Here is a 20,714-nt window from a genome sequence, read left to right on the forward strand (position 1 = left end):
ATGGCTCAATGAATATTTGCTGAATGGCGAATGAATGAGTCATCATGGTAATAGACAATTCTGTAATCTGTGGCACTTAGAGCTCCAATTGAACTGACTTTTGTTTTAGTCCTCATCAATTTTTTAAATAAAAAAGTTCTACAGGGCTTAATTTATGCATACCACATATTCATACGATGGATAAGGGAGGGCTATATCTCCCCACTTCATGGAAGGAGAAATCAAGCTCCAGAGGGTTGTTTGCTCCAGGTCCTGAGGCTTCAGGAGATGCTCCTGGCGTCAGGTTAGTGTTCAGTCCCCAGATCTTAGGACAGGGGCCTTTATTTAGTTTGGGGGGAAGGTGGGGTGATTGTGCATTCTCAGCTGGATCTAGGAAGTAAGGGGAGGGATTGGGAGCTAGGCACTCAGGCTTTAATCTGTTTGGGGTTAAGTTATTAAAAATGTTAACTTCAGAATACTTTGAGGGCCACATCAGAAAGGACAAGAGTGCGTGTTTATTCACCTCTAACAGCCCAAAGACTTACCAAGTATGTGCAGAGTACCCTGAGATGCAAATGGGTGGGCAAATGGGCAAGAAGACGACGGACCCCAAAACCAGGGTTTAGTGACACAAAACAAGAACTGATAATACGAGAGTGTCTCTCTAAGCCCTGTGGGGATGCTGATGGTCAAGTGCTACACAGAGTTCAGAGCCAGGCTTGGTGGCCAAGGGTTAGGATGGTCAGAGAAAGGTCAGCAAAAAGGATAAGCTTGAAAGTAGGACCTAGATTCATGGAGAGGGGCAAGAAGGAGGAGATGTAGGAAATAGAACTATAGTTGCAGAGAGCAATCAGGGCCCTGACTGGAGAGGATTCCTGTGTGTAAGACAGCCTCTTAAGTTGGAGAAAGCAGGGTAATGAGTGTGTTTGGCTGTCCACATTGGCTCATGCTGTGATCTCTGGCTGTAGGTCCACTCTGACCCCCAGCCTACCACCCAGAAACTCACCAGCACTAATATCTATGTTCTCAAAGTAATACAACACAACGCCTGACCCCCATTTCACTGCTTGCTGGTCCACATTACACACTTTTCCTCTTCAGCTTCATTTATGCCATAAAGTTGGACACAGAAAAGTGTCAGGAAGAAAAATGCTAAAGAGCATTTCTGGTTGACAGTAAGTGCACATCCAGGCCTTACTACCAAAGGGAACAAATAAAAAGTCACCACATCCGCCACCAAAAACACCAAGCTGACTGAGTACACTGAAAATATGGGCCCAAGTGAGGCCCAAGATTTAAAGAACAGATAAGAAAATGTAACCTGGCATATGTTGATCTCTAGGTCACTGAAATATAGAACTAAGGTTCAATCCGCTGCTTCCCCCAGGTCCAACAGGCCTCCCAGGAGTCAGGCTCTCAGGCTGTGACCTTAATTGTTGATATTTAAATGCAGCACATGTATTGCTATTGATCCTCAAACAGCCTTTTAATGTTGATATTCATGATGTTATCACGAACCTCAGCAGCTAGTGAGGGATGTGTGTGGGTGTGTGTGTATCCAAACACAAACAGGGAAGGTGGGTTTCTGGTTGATTTGGTTATTTTTCCTTTATCCTCCAAAGGTGAGAAAGAAAATGCTGTGGCACTGCCCCTCCAGCTGCTTTCCCACTCGCTTCTCCAGCCATCAGAGGCTGGAGACTTCCTGAAGCACACACTCCAACCACGGCTCAAATGAATCTCAGGACCAGGGATCCACCCCAAATCCAGCTCTGCCACCTCTCACGGAAAGCCCCCAGCACAAGGATGAGACCGTTTGAGAAGAGACACTGAAGAGGCCAGGAAAGAGAAGGTGGACAAGTGTGGATCCCCCCAGCCCCTAATTTCTGGGTCAAAGGTTAAAGAAATGCTCCCCCTTCACCCCCCACCTCTATTTTCCTGCTATTGGAAACCACCCACAAAGGTCTCTAAAACCGTTTGAAACTAATTTTATGGTCTTAGCTTGTATCTGAATTCCAGCAAGAGGAGCCACAAGGCAGCAGAAAACCTGGAACTGCTGTACTGAGTCCTTTCCTTGCTCCACCCAGCCTCCCACCCCCCTGAAATCCGTTCACCTGAACCACACATCAGCATGTGCCATGTATGTCCACCCAAATATAAACAAGAATAGCACGAATATGCCACTACCAACCACATCCTTGCAGCCCCTTGCTGTGATGGCATGTCTCCCTTCTGGGCCTTTGCCCACTGGGTCCGCTGCTCACCTGCCCTTGGTCAAATCTTAATTACTCCTTAGATTTAGCTCAGACGTACTTCTCCAGGAAACCTTCCCAGACCCAGTCCCCCTCTTCCACCCTCCACCCCTAAAGTGGGACAGCAGTGGTCATGTGTGGGTTGATCAAATCTCTACCACTTCACCATTCTGGTTCATTGAAATCATCCGTTTGGATCTCTGCCTTTCCCACTCCCCTGGGAGCACCTTGAAGGCAGAGGCAATGTCTTAATTATTTAGGTATCTCTCCAGTACCTAGCCCAGTGCCTGGGACAGAGATGTACTCAAATTCCTGATGAATGCAGCTATACCCACCCTCCTCCACCACCCCCACCCCGCTGAGGCCAGAGGGGCTGATGAGATGGACCCCAGAAACAGATGGATACGTTGCAAACCCTACATCCCACAGCTCCCTCCAGCATCCTGCAGCCCTTTCATTTAAGAGACCCCAGCTATTCTCCTGTGCACGCTGGAGGTTTGAACGTTCCCTCCTCTCTGCAGCACAACTGCATGCCCAGAGTCCCCAGGCCTCCAGAGCCAGCTCTCAGGTCCTGCGGCATCAAATCCCACAGGGGAAAGTCATTGCATTCAGATCAGCTGCCACGGCAATAGGTCAGGCTTCCAGAAGCCTCCCCCAAATGCTGATTAATGGGCAGGAGCGGTTCTTGCGCATCTCATTACGCACATAGCTGCAATGAAACCATCTTTGCTTTACAGTTTTGTGCAGGACATAAAAGTGGGAAATATCCCAGCCTTCAGAGGGAACAGGCTATGAATATTGAAGCAGCCCCGGGTTATTAATCCAGCACCATTAGTCTTAGGGAGTCACCCTAGCACTGACCCCCTAGAAGGAAATTTCTCTTGCTGTCCATTTCTCATTTCAAGTTATCCGTATAGCCACCGTACCTACCACCTGTGAATTATTTGATATTTTGGAGCGGAAAGTAAACAATATAAAAAATCAGCAGAACTTAGGGGATCTATAAATTCTTAGCAAGTTATTTTCGGAGTGAGGAAAGCTGATTCATATGGCACTTTACTTCCCAGGATTAATTTGGTTTGCTTTTCTCTTTTATTAATAGGAGGTAAGCACCCTGGAAAGATCACATTTTCATTCTCGGCAGCACCTGTCAAGGGGGTCCTAGGCCCACAGCCCAGATTTGAAGGTTTGTCCCCGAGAGGTATTCCTGGAGCAGACACTGCACCAGCAGCATGTCAGGTGAATAGCACTTCACGAAGCCCTGGGGACACACACACACGGGCACTTTGTTTTCAAAGGCCAACATTACATTCCTAGTGCAAACTGACTGAAGAACCAAGAGGACCACATTTTCCCTACTAATTTTCTTAGCAAGACATATTAAAATACAGAAAGCTGCCCTTACCCTGCCTTTTCCACATTTTATATTTATCCAAACTAATGAAGTCTTACTGTGCTTGTTTTCCTGGTGGTTTTTAAGACAGCTCCTTATCTCTGATGTTCACTAGTTCCACCGTGATGTATCCACATGTGGATTTTTGCCTTTATTTATTCCACTTGGGATTCCATGTTCATTTTCAATAGGAAGGCATATGTCTTGCTTTATTCCTTCAGCCACATTTCTTTCAAGTATGCCTCCCTCTTGTTCTATCTTCTGCTTCTGAGACTCCCATTAGGTATGTGTTGGACCTTCCCAACCATATTTTCTATCTGTACTTCCTTGAGCTACAGTCTAGATGACCTCAGGATTGTCTTACAGTTTGCTAACTCTTTCTTTAGCAGTGCTAAAGAAAAAGTTTTTTGTTTACCCCGTGTATTACGAGTTGGTTTGTGTTTTTTGGTTCAGGGGTTTTTTAAGTTTCAAATACTACATATTTTTATTTCTAGAATAACCAATTGATTCTTTTTTAAAACTGCCCCATTATCTCCTATTCAAGTCTTAGGGATTTTTTCTTATTTCATCTCTTCAAACAGTTTAAACATATTTGGTCTAATATTCCTCTCAGATTGCTCCGTTATCTATAGTTCCTGACCCACGAATCCTCCTTTCATAGCATCAATTGATTATCTCTCATAGTGGTGGATTTTCTTGTTTGCTTTAGAATTTTTGTCTAAGAGCTTATCTACACTGGGAGTCCCCTAATTTTTTTCCCACAGGAGTCCCCTGTGTGCCCTATGTTGAGGAAGCATCCCCATGGGGTAGTTTTATACTTAATGCCTGACAAAGCCCTAAGGGTCCCATTAGTTCTGGACCAAATTTTATGTTAGGTTCTCAGCCCAGGGTTTCTGCCCCACATGGAGAGTGCACATTTCAGTCTCCTACCTGTATACATTTTAGGCTTAGAATCCCTCTTTCTTGTAGGAAACTCCTTGTATAGCTACAGCTTGGGGGTGGAGGCATACCATGGCCCTGAGCCAAAAGACAGAATTTTTCTAGTTTTGCTCCCAGTTTTGTGTGGGAGATCTAGTTCTACCTCCCCAGGATCTGTGAAAACCCCAGCCCTTAAGGGGTTTACTGGGAAAACCCCAGGAGGCTACTCAACTTCAACTCTCAATTTCATCTTTGCTTCTGACACCTGGAAATCTCCCAGTCTCACCTTTGAATTCAGCTATAGTTTTGTTGCTGTTATATCTAACCCAACATTTCCATGGGTTTAGAGTTAGAGGAGCGATTCCCACGTGTGCATAGTCTGTCTTAATTGGAATTTGTACTGGAGTTCCGCCTCTCCCTCAAGGGGATTATACTCTTGCCCAAAATTCACCAAGAATACATGAAACCATAGACAAAGCCAGCCCTCCTTCAAATACCTCAGCCATATGGCCAATGAATACCATCCAATCAGATAGAGAAAAGATAATGGGAAAAAAACACCACCTAGCATTTGAGGCCCAGTTTCATCTCTAGGACTTCGGAAGTTACCGAGGTGATTCTGCCCAGACATTCCAAAAACATGGAAACCAAGATCTGACGGAATTTGACTTTTTTAAAGAGAGGCTGTTTTATGTCATCCTAGACTATCTAGGAAGGCCAGACCAAGATAAATCTCACTTCTCATGTCCCCTTGTTGCACAGCCAGCCCACACAATACTGGCCCCACCCGATGCTCATGCCAGGGCCATCCTAGGCCCTTTCCATAGGCCTCTCTCAACAGCCAGCCAGACAAACTCTGGAAAGAATGGATAATAAGAGCCCTTCCTCCAGCACAGATGTCACACTGCTGGGAATGGGGAAGCAGCAGAGAGGCAAGGGGGCGGCTGCCTTGAGCAAGAGAAGCAGAGACCTTCTTTTCTTCAAATTCAAACCAAATCTCAAGGGTAGGTAACAGGCCATTTCCAACACTCTCTGCTGATTGCAAGTGCATTTTCATCCCATTGGTGGTGGAGGAGAGGTCATGCTCTGGAGACCTGGATGTGATGCAGAACTTTGCCACAGACCAGCTGTGTGGCCTTGGGCAGGTCTCTTACCTTCCCCTCTCTGAGTCTCTGGGGACACACATAAGAGCTATTTCATGGGCTTGTCATGCAGACTAAACTGCTCCCGAATAGCAGTAGTTAACAATGCTGCTAACAATGATCCTAGAGCACCCAAATCCCAGAAATAAATTGCCCCATGATGCATCTCAGCCTCTCTCCAGTTTACAGGGAAGCAGAATACAGGCTTTTCTAAAAGTCAAATATTCAAAAACATTTCCTCATTACTCTCCCACTCCAAATGGGTGAGGTTTTTAAAAACAGCTTTATTGAAGTAGAATTGACATACACAAACTGCATATACTTAAGGTGTACAACTGATCAGTCCTGACATATGTCTACACCTGTGAAACCATCACGAAATCAAGACAGCAGATGTATCTGTCATCCCCAAATTTCCCTTGTGCCCCTTTGTCATCCCTCCCTCATGCCCCTGCTCACTCTGTCCAACGGGCAGGGTTTGATTATAATAAAAAATCTAGTGAGATGAACAGACAACCCACCAGCTGGGAGAAAATATTTGCAAAACATATATCTGACAAGAGGTTAATCTCCATAATATATAAAGAACTCACACAACTGAACAACAAAAAAACAAACAACCTGATCAAAAAATGGGCAAAGGAGATGAACAGACATTTCTCCAAAGAAGATATACAGATGGCCAATAGGCACATGAAAAGATGTTCAACATCACTAATCATCAGGGAAATGCAAATCAAAACAACACTAAGGTATCACCTCACGCCCGTTAGAATGGCTATAATCACCAAGACAAACAACAACAAATGTTGGAGAGGATGTGGAGAAACAGGAACCCTCATACACAGCTGGTAGGAATGCAAACTGGTGCAGCCTCTATGGAAAACGGTATGGAGATTCCTCAAAGAATTAAAAATTAAAAATAGAGATGCCCTATGATCCAGCTATCCTGCTACTGGGGATCTATCCAACGAACCTGAAATCAACTATCCAAAGAGGCTTATGCACCCCTATGTTCATTGCAGCATTATTCACTACAACCAAGACGTGGAAGCAACCTAAGTGTCCCTCGACTGATGATTGGATCAAGAAGATGTGGTATATATATACAATGGAATACTACTCAGCCATAAAAAAAAGACAAAATCGTCCCATTTGCAACAACATGGATGGGCCTGGAGGGTATTATGTTAAGTGAAATAAGCCAGAAAGAGAAAGACAAACACTGTATGATCTCACTCATATGTGGAAGATAAACCAACACATGGACAGAGAAAACTGTATTGTGGTTACCAGGGCAATGGGGGTAGGGGGTGGGCACAAGGGGTGAAGGGAGACATATATATGGTAATGAACAAACAAAAATGTACAGCCCAAAATTTCACAATGTTATAAACTATTAAAACATCAATTAAAAAAAAAATCTAGTAAGAAAGAAGGAAAGAGAGAGGCGGAAAGGGAAAGAGGGAAAGACAGACAGCAGATGTATCTGTCATCCCCAAAAGTGAGGAAAGTGAGGAAGCTGGAGAACACATGTCTGATGGCCACATTGTGGCTGGAGAGACAGAGGGAAAACAGAGAGAGGATGCGCATGCAGGGAACAGAGAGACGGGGAGAAGCTGAGAACAGGAGCACACATATGTCCACTTCCCCCGAGGGCCAGACGAGGCACCCACTGCTTCCTGAGGCTGCGATGCCTGCTCAGGTGCAGGCTGCAGCTCAGCAGGGACCCGGCGCCGTCATGCTCCATCGCACCGCCCCATTGTTCACTGTCAAGGCCCTGCCAGAGCACAATTCATCACAGCCACATTCGGAAACTACCCATGTAAATGCGGAGTGATTCCACTTGGCAAGGGCTTGATTGCCCTGAAGGGGGATTCTCATGGTCTGTGTCAGCCATGAGGGCCCTCAGCATCTGGGCAGGTCCGTGGACTTACTCCTCAGCCCCAAGCACAGGGAAGGGTTAAGAGCAGGGAGTGAGCATGCTCAGGCAGCCCACACCTCTGCAGGATGCAACAAACACGGCCCGAGCCTGGAATCCAAGAGGCTGGTCCAGGACAGGTGAGGGTTGCCTGGCTGCCCAGAGCAGGAGATCCAGCCACCTCTATACAACAGCCTGTGAGAGGGAGCCCTGGCTGCCTTGGGTCAGCCCCAGTCCATCCCTAGCCCTCATGTCTGGCCCTGATCATCATGCTGCCCCATATCACAGCTCAAGGCCAACCCCACAGTTTGCAGCCCCCACCACTATGACAGAAGCAGGGAGCACACTCTAGGAGCTCTCAAAGCGTCCTGACCCCTAAGCCTTAAGCATCGGGTGATAGGAAATTATTTCTTTATCTACTTATTTATCACCTGTGTATGTTCAGAATATACTCTTAGTCCTAATTGGCTCCTGCTTATAGAATGAATTACTTCAGAACTCAGAACAGAATGGCCTGGTATAAAAGATGGAAGGTTTTTCAGGGGATATATCACATGATACGCACGCGCCATCACAGCTCTGGAAAAGCAGGCAGCCGGTCAAGTCAGCCCCCTAAGTGTCCCCTGAACGAGAAACCATCAATGCCTGCCACTCTGGGGTTTGAGCCTAAATTGTTTCCGGAATCACAAAGCCCATACTTGGGAAAGAGGAGAAAAGGGAGCATTGACTTTCAAGACTGTATTGCAAAACGACGTTTCCAAGGGAGCTGGAGTTAGGGAGGGTCCAGGTGCAACAGAGGCAGCAGCGTAGGGGTAAGCCGGCCACAGTGCCTGGACACAGAACTGGGTTACTCCAGGAAACAGTTTGGTTTCCGGGTCAAAGGCAAAGGGCTCACAGGTTCTGCATCCTTGCTTTCTATCTTGATGAAAATTTTTACTGTGTTTACTCAGTACCAGAACAAACAGACTCTGGCTTATGGTTTTGTCATTTATGTTGCTGATTTCTCATAGTCTGATGGTCTTACAGCATCTCTGACAGTGAAACATTGTTCCCTCCGGGAAGTTGAGAGGGTATCCACTGCCCCATGCAGAGTTCTGCTGAAAGGGGCTCCCCTCTACCACTTCACGCCTCATTTCTGGGCTTTGTCACCGCTGTCCCACACCACCAGGAGCTGCCCTAACCCATGTGTCTCCTCTCACACAGGGTGTCTTGAATTTACACACACAGCCTCTCATCCCCAGCCCGATCTTACTCCTTTGGAAGGTCTTGCTGGTCAACAATAGGCTGCTGTTCAGAGGGAACTATTTCCAAATGTTCCCAACTCACCTCTACAGCAACTGTTGAAGCTAACAACAAAGGATTGGGCCACAAAGACCCTTCGGAGGTTGCCCAAGCCCACCCCTGTCTCAAGGCAGGCCAACTCCTGAGAACACAACCAAATCCACGAGTTCATGGGACCACTGCATTGAAGCCCCAAGAAACATCAGTGGCTCTGAGGCATTGCAGGACCTGGGCCTCCACTCCACTCCCAGGCCAGGTCCACCTCACCACCAGGGCACCAAAGGCTTGTAGGCATCCACTCTGCCCACCACGGCCCTCTTGCCAGGATGGCAGTCCACGGAGCCAGAGTTGGAACAGACATGCTGATGCCAGGAGGGACAGTCTTTTCCTGTCCTCAATGCCCTCTCTTCTGGGTCCCCAGGCTGCTTCCCTAATGCTGAGCACAGATAACAGTGCCAGGGCACCGGATCAAGCCAGAGAGCTGGCTTCTCTCAGGGTAAAATGATGCCGGAAGAGACTAGAAGCTGTATGGCTGGGCAGGGAAAGATGGACATTAAAACCAAGAAATGACTCCAAAAATGGTTTTGACCTCAAGGATGGGAAACAAGTCTTCCCTCCCATATACACGCACTGTGATTATGATGGCTACACGGCTGGAAGGAGGATAGAGTCTACTTTTTGTTATTGAGACTGTATTGTTAGCTATTGAAAAGACATCTATGAAAGCAGCCTTTTCTCAGAGAGTTCCCTTTTGCTAGTCTAGTATAATTAGCAGTATAAATTTGGGTGCAGAGAGAGGGGTGTTGGCAGGATAGAGAATGTTTGTAAAATTACCATGCAGTTCTCCAGATGGAGAAAAGAGAGTCCTACATGAATCTCATCCCTACTGTTCTTTCTGGGATAAAGATAATGATAAAATGTTGTCCCTCCTCAGGGCAAGCCCACTGGGGACAGAAAACGTCCGTACTCCCCGCGCCATAAGCACAGTTAACCACAGGCAGATCCAACACACTCCTGCTGTTGCCATCAGCTGTGTCTTATTCATTGCCTCCACGACTTCTTTCTTGTTAAACCCATTTAAGACCATAAAAAGGTTTGTTCAATGGAGCCGCTTTCTGATGTAGGAGTCAAGAGATGGGTCTGAACCCTCCACCTGCGTGACCTGGACAAGTCTCTTGACCCCTCAGAGCCCAAGAGATCCAGACAACAGTCACTGTGGAGGGTGGGGCAAAGGAATCCTCAACAAAAGATGCTCCCGAGACTGTCTCAGAAATCCAGGCCCAGAGGAGCAAGCCCAGTCACACGAAGAACCGAATTGCATCCAGTCCCGCATCAAACCTCTTTTGGAGAAAAAGCAACTGCTGGGACACTGACCCTGCCCTCCCACTCTAGCGACAGAGGACATGTCCGAAAGAAGGTAAAATTCACCAAGAGAAGGTACAAATAAACCACTGACGGCATGGACGCATACCCAGCAACCAAAAGGGACCAACTATTGACACACATGACTTGGATGAAGCTCAGAGGCATTCAGCTGAGTGAAGAACCCAACCTCAGTATGACATTCTCGAAAAGGCCAGACCGCAGTGATGGAGAGCTGCTCAGCGACTGCGGCCGTTAGGCGGGGGCAGGACGGGACACAAAGGGGCAGCACCAGGCAGTGTGGGGTGATGGAGCTGTTCTATACCCTGACTGTGCGGGTTATACGTGTTCAAGTTCATAGAACCTCACACCCCCCAAAAAGCCAATTTTACAGTGTGATAGTTTAAAAAACAAAACTTTTAAAAAAATTGAAAAACCGTAACACTACGTGCATTCAGAGGAAATGCAGGCTAGGTCTAGCTGCGGCCCCATCAGAAGACACCTGATCAGACCCTGACAGCTGCAGGATGGGAGGCGGGAGCAGTGGAACATTTCAGGCAAAGAGAACAAGCCCTGCAGAGAAGCTGAGGTGGGAACGCGTTGCAGACGCAACGGAAGGGGGTGGCTCTGTCAGGCAGAGGTGAGGAATGCAGCGGGAGGAGCAGGGAGCTGTGGCAGCAAATCTGGTTCTTAGCCCATCACGTTTAACTGTCTCCACTCCGTCCAGCGAAGCGGTTACTGTGTCGTGAGGACCAGGCAGCTCACCAGTAGAGGAGACCAGAGCCTCTTTGAAGATTAGAAATATTGAAAACTCCGAGGTGCCCGTCCCTCTAACAAAATCCAATGCGGCACCAGGAATGGAAACTTCCAAATTCCTGGCATCTGTTCTGAGAAGGAATTCTATCCTATAACTTTCAAAATTTCTTGACTTGGAATAATAGGATCAGAGACTAATAGAGCTGGAAGAAAATTTACAGGTCATTTAGCCTGTGGTTGTTGAGTCAGGTAGCCTTTAAGAATCTGAAATAGAGCACCATACTCTTTCTCCAGAAAAAGACATATAGAAACCCAGTTATGCAAAAGATTTTCAGACATTCCTAAACACCCTGACACTCATCCTGGATACACTGTCACAAGTCTGGCTGTCAGACTGTCCACAAGTCCCAGGTTAAGATTCCCAGACACGATCCCAAAAGGCCGGACTTCTCCAGGTCACGGATCTCACGTGGAATGTGTCATCTCCAGCACAGCCAACCGGCCCAGTCCCACCTATGACGAGGAGCCTGGAGATGGCACCAAAGAGAAGATGGTTCCTCTTTGGAACTAAGTCAAATGTTGAGTTACTAGAAATAATTCGAGGCTGGGTGGCATGGGACAGAGCTGGCACACTGTCTTGCTGCATTAAAATGGCAGCTCGGATATTTCTACCTGCAGTTGGGTTGGGCTTTAGTTACAGAAGGGCCTGTCCCAGCAGCCAACAGCTCTGTCACTGTAGTGGGTAATGGGGCAAGCTGGCACAGGGAGCAAAGATGAGCTCACATTTCTAGAGGGCGTTGGGATTCCCAGGAAAAGGAGCCTGTCTCCAGCTTGTTCACAGTTGACTGAATCTCCAACCCCCTCAGGCCTCCTGGCTATTTATAGCCTCACACCCAAAACACAAACTGTTGTTTGCAGCTTTTCCAAGGCCTGGCCCAAGGCTCTGCTTCAATTCAGATTTCCATATGTGCAGACATGGAGCAGGTAACGGAACTGCCTTCTGATGTGGTTTCAGGAGCAAGGGCTAAATGTGGCCACCCCAGAAGATGAGCGCCATGAAGCAAAGCCTGGGCCTCGCCTTCCTCATGATGACAGGGCCAAGGGTGCTGGCCACCAGTGCCTTCCAAGGGCCCAGCTGCCCAGCTCACATGCTGCCCGCAGCAGGCAGGCCCCTCTGTGGAGCGGCCCCAGAGAACCTGCGAGATGGCAGGCTCCTCCCGCCAACGTGAACTGGTCTATTTTAAGAGCTATATTTTTAGGACAAGCAAATGCGCTGGGTTTCTATATTCCAAGATCTCGGCCTCGCCTCTGGTGGCAGCTGCACTGCCAGGCCTCCTTGTCTCTGACTTTGGAGGAGGCTTTCAGCTGGCTGTTCATGGTTTGGGCTTTAAAGAAGAGGAGTCTTGAGGAAGGCAGTGTTATCGGGTGGTTCAAGGCCTGGAAGAGTAGAGGCAAGACACGAAGGAAAATTCTGCCAGCTCCTGGAAGCTGAGAATTGCAAAGGCATCTTCACCCTCACCACCAGGAACATACGAAGAACCAAGACTGTAAAGGGCCCTATCCACACCAGGGAGGTGATGAGTTGGGTACCCCAAAGTCCAACTCCTGGTTCCATCTTGACTACTTCTGCTTCCTGCAGCCAGGAGTGGAACACCTCTGAGCCACAGTTTGCTCACCTGCACACCGAGGTGAACACAGCCAGGCCTACCTTGTGGGGTCATTGCGAATGAATGAGGCGAAGCATCGAAACCAATTTTTTCCTGATGACTTACCTGAGGGGTAGGTATTCTGCTAGCATCATTGTGATGCCTCCAGAATCATTTCGTTGTGGGAAAGAGCACAGGGTCTCTAGGAAACCTTCCTCTTGGCTTTCTCCTCCATGCCACACCCAGGCATGGTGACTATCTGAGACATGGCCCTAGCTGTGGTCCTCCCTTCAACGTCTCCATGCTCTCAGCCAGGCCCTCCCTGTCCAATACCTAACACCCATCTCTGCCTCAAGTCTCTCCCTGGCCCAGTCCATCCTACACAATCCCACCTAGGTGAGCATTCTAAAACACAAATCGAAGGATGTCACTCCTCTGCTCAGAAGCCTTCCATACCTCCCCATTCTCGTCAGGATAAAATGCAACTTCTTTAGGCCTCACAGGCAAACCAGGCTCATTCAAAACCTCATCCAACTCAACAACAAGAAAACAAACAACTCTATCCAAAAATGGGCAAAAGACTTGAACAGACATTTCTCCAAAGAAGATACGCAAATGGCCAACAAGCACATGAAAAGATGCTCAACATCACTAGCCATCAGGGAAACAATGAGATACCACTTCACACATATTAGGATGGCTATTATCAAAACAAACTAACAAAAAAACAGCAGAAAATAACAAGTGTTGGTGAGGATGTGGAGTAATTGGAACCCCTGTGCCTTGCTGGTAGGAATGTAAAATGGTGCAGGTGCTAAGGAAAGCAGTATGACTGTCCATTGAAAAATTAAACAGAATTACCATATGATCCAGCAGTCCCAATTCTGGGTAAATAACCAAAAGAACTGAAAGCAGGAACCTGGACAGATATTTGCAGAACAATGTTCAGAGCAGCACTAATCGCAATAGCCAAAAGATGGAAACAACTCAAATTGTCTATCGAGGGATGCATGGATAAACAAAAGGTGATATATCCATACAACGGAATATTATTCAGCCTTAAAAAGGAAGGAAATTCGGATACATGCTACAATATAAATGAACCTTGAAGACATTATGCTAAGTGAAACAGGCTAGACAAAAAAAATATATTGTATGATTCCACTTAGAATAGAATAGTCAAACCCAAAGAGACAGAAAGTAGAAGGGTGGTTATCAGGGGCTGGGGGAGGGGAAATGGGGAGTTAGTGTTTAATGGGGACAGAGTTTCAGTTTGGGGTAATAAAAAAGTTCTGGAGATGGATGGTGGTGACGGTAGCACAACAATGTGAATGTACTTAATGCCACTGAACTGCACACTCAAAAATGGTTAAAATGGCAGATTTTATGCTGTGTATATTTTACCACAATTTTTTAAAAAAGACAACCTCATTCAAGACTATATTTCCAATCTCATCCCAAAACTGGGCTTTCCACAAACCACCAAAACGCCTGCTGGGGTCTGGAAACGCACCGTATAGCATCTTATTTCTGTGCCTTTGCTCAGATGCTCACTCTGCCAGATAGGGGAGAGGAAGGACTCCCATTCATCAGTTCAACAAATTCATTCAGATATTTATCAAGCACCTGATATGTGTAAGCCCGTGATCTAGGTGCTGTGGACACTGATGGAAAGAGAGACACCAATGCCTGTGCCCACAGAACTTCCATTCTAATGGGGAGAAAGAAAATAAACAGGGTAAGTGAGTAAACCAGCATCATCTGTGGCTTATTAGATAGTGATAGTGCGAGGGAGAAAAACAGAACATGGGGAGAGATGGGAAGTGTCTGAGAGGAGGAGTTAAAACTGTCACTGGTGGCACGGAAAGGGCTCACTGGACCAGTGACACTCGGGGAGGAACAAACAATAATAGCTTACATGGAGGAAGAGAACATGTATTCCACGTCAGGTCCCATCCTATTAGCCTTCCATACATTGTCTTGTGGACTCTTGGGCCATATTTTCTCCATTTTGCAGATAATGCATCAGGGTCTTGTGTTAAACAACTAAAAAATGCAAGAGGAGGGGAAGAGCATTTCCAGAAGAAGGAAAAGAAAGGACAGCAAATGCCAATAGCCACACTCGGCCACCTCGATGCAGGAAGAGTGAGCTCAAGGCCAGCGAGGCTGGGGCAGAGGGCAGGAGAGGGCCAAACAGGAATGAGGCCAAGAGAGGCAAGTGGAGGATCGAGGGGACCCACAGGCCTGGGGATCAATGGAGGGACTTAGCCCCTTACTCTTGGTGACATGGGAGCCACTGGAGGTTCTGAGCACAGAGTCACCCTCACCTTAGCAGAATCAATCTAGCTGATAAAAAGACTGAAGAAGGACAAAGGCAGAAGCACGGAGAGCAGATAAGAGGTGGCTGCAACTACCCAAGTGACAGACATGTTAAAAGGTGGTGAGATACAAGATATATTTTGAAGGAGGAGCCAACAGCGTTTGTTGATGGATTGGACATGTGGAGACGGAGGAGGGGGTACTCAAAAATGATCTCAAGGTTTTTGGCCTGAGACACCAGAAGGATGAAGTTGGCATTAACTGAGACAGGAAAGAGAATCAGAAGATCGGATCTGGGGAGAAATAAAAGCAGCTGGGTTTTGGACTGTTGACAAGCGGAAGCATCAGAGAAGCGGTTGGATGGGCAAGTTTGGAGTTTGGAGAAAAGTCCAGGCCACAGACACCTAGCTGGGACTTATATTTAGAAGCATCAGACTGGGTGTGCCTGGTAAATAGAGGGAATCCAAGGACAGAGCCAGGAGCATTACAACATTTAGAGTTGGGGGGATGAGGAGTAGCCAGCAAAGGAAACAGAGAAGGAGCCCCAAGAGGTGAGAGGAAAGCTGAGCAAGTCCATGTTGACAGCCCGGGTGGCAGGAGAAGGCGGCACTGCAAGGAGGAGGAGCCCAGCGCTGCGGGCAGGTAAGGAGATGACTAAGAAGCGACCACGGGTTCCAGAACACACAGGTCACAAGTGACCTTGAGAACACAGTTTGGGTGGCATGCTGGGGTGAGAGTCAGGGTGTGGAGGGCTCACGGGAGAACAGGAGATCAGTTGGCACTATGGGGACTGGCAACTCTCTCCCAGAGTCTTACCGTAAAGGAGAAGGAGAGAAAGGGGCGGTAGCTGAGAGAAGTGAGGTCAAGAAAGGGGTTATTTTTAATAGGTGATTTTTATTTTCTCCTTTACAACTTTCTAAACTTTCCAAGTTTCTGTATATTACTTTTTAAAAAATTTTTATTGTGGTAAAATACCCATAATGCACACTTTACCATCTTAACCATTTTTTAAGCCTATAGTCAATGGTATTAAGTACATTCACGCTGTTGTGCAACCATCACCACCATCCATCTCCAGAACTTTTTCATCTTCCCCAACTGAAACTCTGTCCCTACTAAACAACAACTCCCCACTCTCCCCTCTTTCCAACCCCCAGCAACCACCATTCTACTTTCTGCTTCTGTGAAGTTGACTACTCTAAGCAGCTCATATAAACGGAGTCAAACAGTATTTGTCTTTGTGACTGGCTTAATTCACTTAGCATCATGTCTTCAAGGTTCATCCATGTTGTAGTGTGTGTCAGAATTTCCTTCTTTTTTAAGGCTGAATAATATTCCATTGTATAGATCTACCACATTTTGTTTATCCATTCATTCGTGGATGGACACTTGGGTTGTTTCTACCTTTTGGCTATTGTGAATAACGCTGCTGTGAACATGGGTGTACAAACACCTCTTCAAGACCCTACTTTCAGTTCTTTTGGGTATATACCCAGAAGTGAAATTGCAGGATCATATGGTAATTCTATTTTTAATTTTTGGAGGAACAGTCATACTGTTTTCCACAGCAGCTGCACCATTTTACATTCCCACCAACAGTGCACAAGGGTTCCAATTTCTCCACATTGAGAGGGATATTTTTAAGATAGAAAAAATCATAGCATGTTTGTATGCTGACGGGAAGATCCAGGAAAGAGAGAAAAATAGATGCTCGGGAAGGCGGGAGTCCAAGATCAAGAACAGCAGTGGAGGACAGAGCCAGAGCCTCCTGGTAACCGCAGAGAAGGCCGTGCCCAGGCACAGGTGCAGGAGCTGGCAGGTTTGGAGCCTGAGGAAGTTCTCTGTTGATGATCTTTGCTTAGCAAGGTCGTCAGCCAAGAGAAAGCAGGGGAAGTGTTGGGGGTTTCAGGAGAGGGAGAAGTACATAAGAGTCGCCTCGGAGAGTGGGAGGAGTGGACAGGGGACCACATGGAGACACTGGGCAGTGTCCCAGGACCATGGAGTCGGCAAGGCGGCAGTTCTCTCTCCAACCACGGTCAGCTGCACACATATGGGTGAGAAGCAAGGCAAGAGCTGATTTAACCAGGGTTGTGGTTTTACCAAGTGAGTACGATGAAGTGAGAAAGGAACCCAAGTCAGAAAGAGCGTGATAAGTGGCATTTAATCAGGGAAGGAGTGAAGTGAGAAACAAGGAGTGAGGATGAATGGGAAGAGGCCCTCATGGCATCAGTGGTTTGTAGTCCCAGGAGTGTCAGGGAACTCGGAGGAGGGAGCCAGAGACGGGACGTGGTGTTCGGAGAGTGGGATATTTGCAAATTCAGAATCTGGAGGATGTGTAACTGTGGGTAAGGACAGCTCACAGACAACATATGTTAATGAGTGTCTCCGCCTGCCAGCCTCTGAGTGACAGGGTGGATGGCATCTCCCCCCTCACAGAGCTTAAATTCCAATGGGGGAAACGGACCGAAAAGGAAAATAATGAAAAAATAAAGTAGCTACAAACTGCGATAAATGTCATGAAGGAAAAAAAATGAACTATAAGATAGAGAGCTGGGAGGAGCTTATTTAAATAGAGTGCTCAGGGGTGCCTCTTGAGGAGGTGACGTTCCAGTTGAGACCTGAATGATGAGAAGGGACCAATCTGTGCATACAGTATTGATGGAAGGTCCAGGTATCTGCAGAACAGAGCGCGATGGGGAAAGGGGCCAGAGACAGTGCTAGAAAGATGGGAAGGGGCCTGTAGGCCATGATGAGAGGCCCAGAAGCTTATACTGAGGGCAATGGGAGTATCAGAAGAGTTTTTACAGCAAAATAACACAATCCAAACTGGAACATCTAATCACCAATTCAACCACAACCTTAGTAAGGCCAGCCGCAAAGTGCACAGCCGCTTCCTTCTGAAGTGATGGGGCCAAGACGGAAATCAGTACAGAGCTCCCACACATGACAGGGGCTGCCAAACCAGGACGTGTCTGTATGGACAGCTGTTGGGACATTTGGGGGACTAGAATTTTTGCCCCAACAATCAGGACTGGACAGCAGAAGCCGTCCTCTGCTGGCACCTGCACCTGGGCCCACACATCCATGTGGCATCAAGCCCAGCCACCAGTCAGGTCACAGGTGCCACAAGAGCTCTGTCCACTGCTTGCTCCACCCAGAAGGATCCTGCTGAAATGGAAGGGAAGGTGACTGGGAGGCTGAGTATAAGAAGCCGTTAGCAAGAAATCTGACTACTTGGAAATGTTCAAAAAGGAAAGCTGGTGGGTGTCAGGGGGGAGCAAATGACAATAGCGAACACATAAAGAGCATCTACTCCAAGCCAGGTCCTACTCTACGAGCCTTCCATGCACTGCCTCATGGACTCTTGGGCCAAGTTTATTTTCCATTTTACAGGTAATAAAACAGGGACTCACACCACACAGCTGGCAAACAGTAGAGTGGAGATTTGAACTCTGGTCTTTCTGTCTCCCAAGTCCATTTGCCAAACAGCTAAGCTAACAAAAATCAGGAAGGAGGCGGGCTGTTTTCAGAAAAGGTCTCCTGGCAGGCTCCGGCTGACCCAACCTGGGAATGTCCAGAGAAGGTTCTTGGAGGAGGTGATGCCTGAGCCCACGTCCATGGTTGCCAGGCACAGCTGACCTGGGAAACATGGGAGCAAGAGCTGAGAGGCCTGAACTCTGGACACAAAATAAGGAGCATAGTCAGGGAACCAGACGCGGCCCTAATTCTCACACTCCCTGCAGCGTCTTCAGTCAAGTGCTCCCCCTTCCGCGGGCTTCAGCTTTCCCAGGATCCAGGGAGCCCTCCCAGGGGCAACGCCTGGCAAGCCCATGACTCGTGGTTACACCTGAGGACATCTGCCCTGGGGATAAGTCCAGAGGAGGCAGAAGGCTCAGATCCTACCCAGCACTTGAACCCGGTGGCAGGATGGGGCTCTTCTCTGTCCACACTGGCCCAGTCCCTGGACATCCCCAAACACCTCCAAGGGACAGTGCTCTTGAATCGGCACCTGAGACCCAGAGGCCTGCTCCTCAAGAGGGAGCTCCCTGAGGAAAGCGGGCTGGAGCTCAAGAATGAGGACAGCGGGGAGAAGAGACCACTGATTCAGGGGCGGAGCCAGGACCCAGGGGCTCTGGGAGAAAAGCAGACCCAAACCCACAGCCTCATCAATCAGAGGATGCTCAGCGGCTCTGCACAAAGCAGCTGATGGGTGGCCTGTGTCTTAGCCACGAGACAAGCTCATGAGTTAGCCTGGATCGGGGGACTGGGCTCTGCATAGCACAGGGGACAGGTGTGGCGTGGCTGGCAGGCGCACCCCTGAGCTTCCTGAAGCTGCAGGTTCCGGTGCAACAGCCGCAGCACGAAGCTCGCCCCTTTCAGAGGCTGTAGCCAATCGTCCCCAGGGGCCACTGCAGCACAGGCGCCCAGCAGCAAAGCAGGACGGCAGCCTGAGCAGTGCAGACGGCAGTGAGAGCAAAGAGCAGAGGTAGAAGGCACTCAGCGAGCCCCTCAGACAGGCGCTGAAGCAGACAGGGGCTTTCTTCAGGCCACCGAGGTAGACTCTGGTCCTGGAACCAAACAGCCCTGAGAGGACTCGGACCCTGGGTTTCTTGCCTGCCCATTCCCAATGCCTGGTTCCCAGGGGAGCCTGATCTCTGACCCAACCTCGAGTCCCTCTCTCCAGAGCATTAATCTCCAGGGCATTAATGGGGGGGGGGTGGGGGTAGGAGGGCGTGGACAAGGAAAGGCAGACATCCTAATCCCCGCCCCTCAGGGCCAGAGCAGATGCCTCTCAGCCCTCCAACACTGAAGCTGAAGGAGCCCCTGGAGTCCAGGTGCAAGCCTGCATTGTACTGAGGAGCAAACGGAGGCCTGGAGAGGGAAGGGATGTGCCCTCCCAGCCCTGAGGTCACTGCTAACTCCAGGCCCTACAAACAGGGCTGTGCATCCAAATCCCAGGGTTGAGGTCCCCAAACCTGCATCTTTATCAAGCCACCCAGGTAACTCTGCTGCAACCAGCTGGTACCATGGCAAAGAGGCGGGGCTCGTGGGCCCCAGGGAAAGGGAAGGGCAGGTTTCAGTTGACCTGTGTCTCATCTTGCTTGCTTCTCTCATTCTCTCACACATGCACGCACACACACGCACATGCACACACACATGGACACACACACACACAAGCTCTGGCTTGTCCCTGCAGACAGACCAGCCTGCCCCAAAGAGGCCACCAGAGCTTCCACGCTCCCTCCTGCCCCCTACCCCCAGCCCTGGGGAAGCCAGCTGGGCCCCACCCCAGGACTGCCTGGACTCCTGAGCGGCTCCCAGGCCAGGAGAAGAAATGGGGACGTTCCCTCAGCCATTCCTGGCCAAACCCCACCTCCCTGGAGCTGGGAGCAGGGCCAGTGCTGAACCGGGGGAGGAAAAGCAGAAAGAAAAGGACAATGAAGGAAAAGAGCAAAGCCAGCCTGGAAAGATGGGGCAGAAACCCAGCAGCCTGGAGAGTCCCCTGAGACTTGAAGTCCCCCGGAGTCACTGGTCCTGACCCTGCCCTGAGAGCAGAGGGCCCAGGAGAGAACTCAGAGGCCCGTGCCCACCTGTGCTGCAGACTGCGGGCCAGGCACTGTGTCCAGGTTCTGCAATCAAGTCCCCACACTACCCTGAGGAAGAAGGATTGTCACGGCCATGTTGTAGATGGGGAGGCTGAGACTCGGCGAGGGCTGTGACCTTAACCAAGGTCACGTGGCCAAAGTG

The 20,714-nt window shown here is 48.6% G+C and overlaps 1 protein-coding gene across 1 annotated transcript in view; it reads right to left on the bottom strand.

The window, feature by feature from the left end:
- CAMTA1 (calmodulin binding transcription activator 1) overlaps nucleotides 1–20,714 on the bottom strand; it is an 868,791-nt gene that overhangs the window by 642,909 nt on the left and 205,168 nt on the right. The gene's annotated exons all lie outside the window — the stretch shown is intronic.

The sequence above is a fragment of the Ceratotherium simum genome, chromosome 22, assembly GCF_057802395.1.
Source record: "Ceratotherium simum simum isolate JZ-2026a chromosome 22, ASM5780239v1, whole genome shotgun sequence".
Lineage (NCBI taxonomy): Eukaryota > Metazoa > Chordata > Mammalia > Perissodactyla > Rhinocerotidae > Ceratotherium > Ceratotherium simum.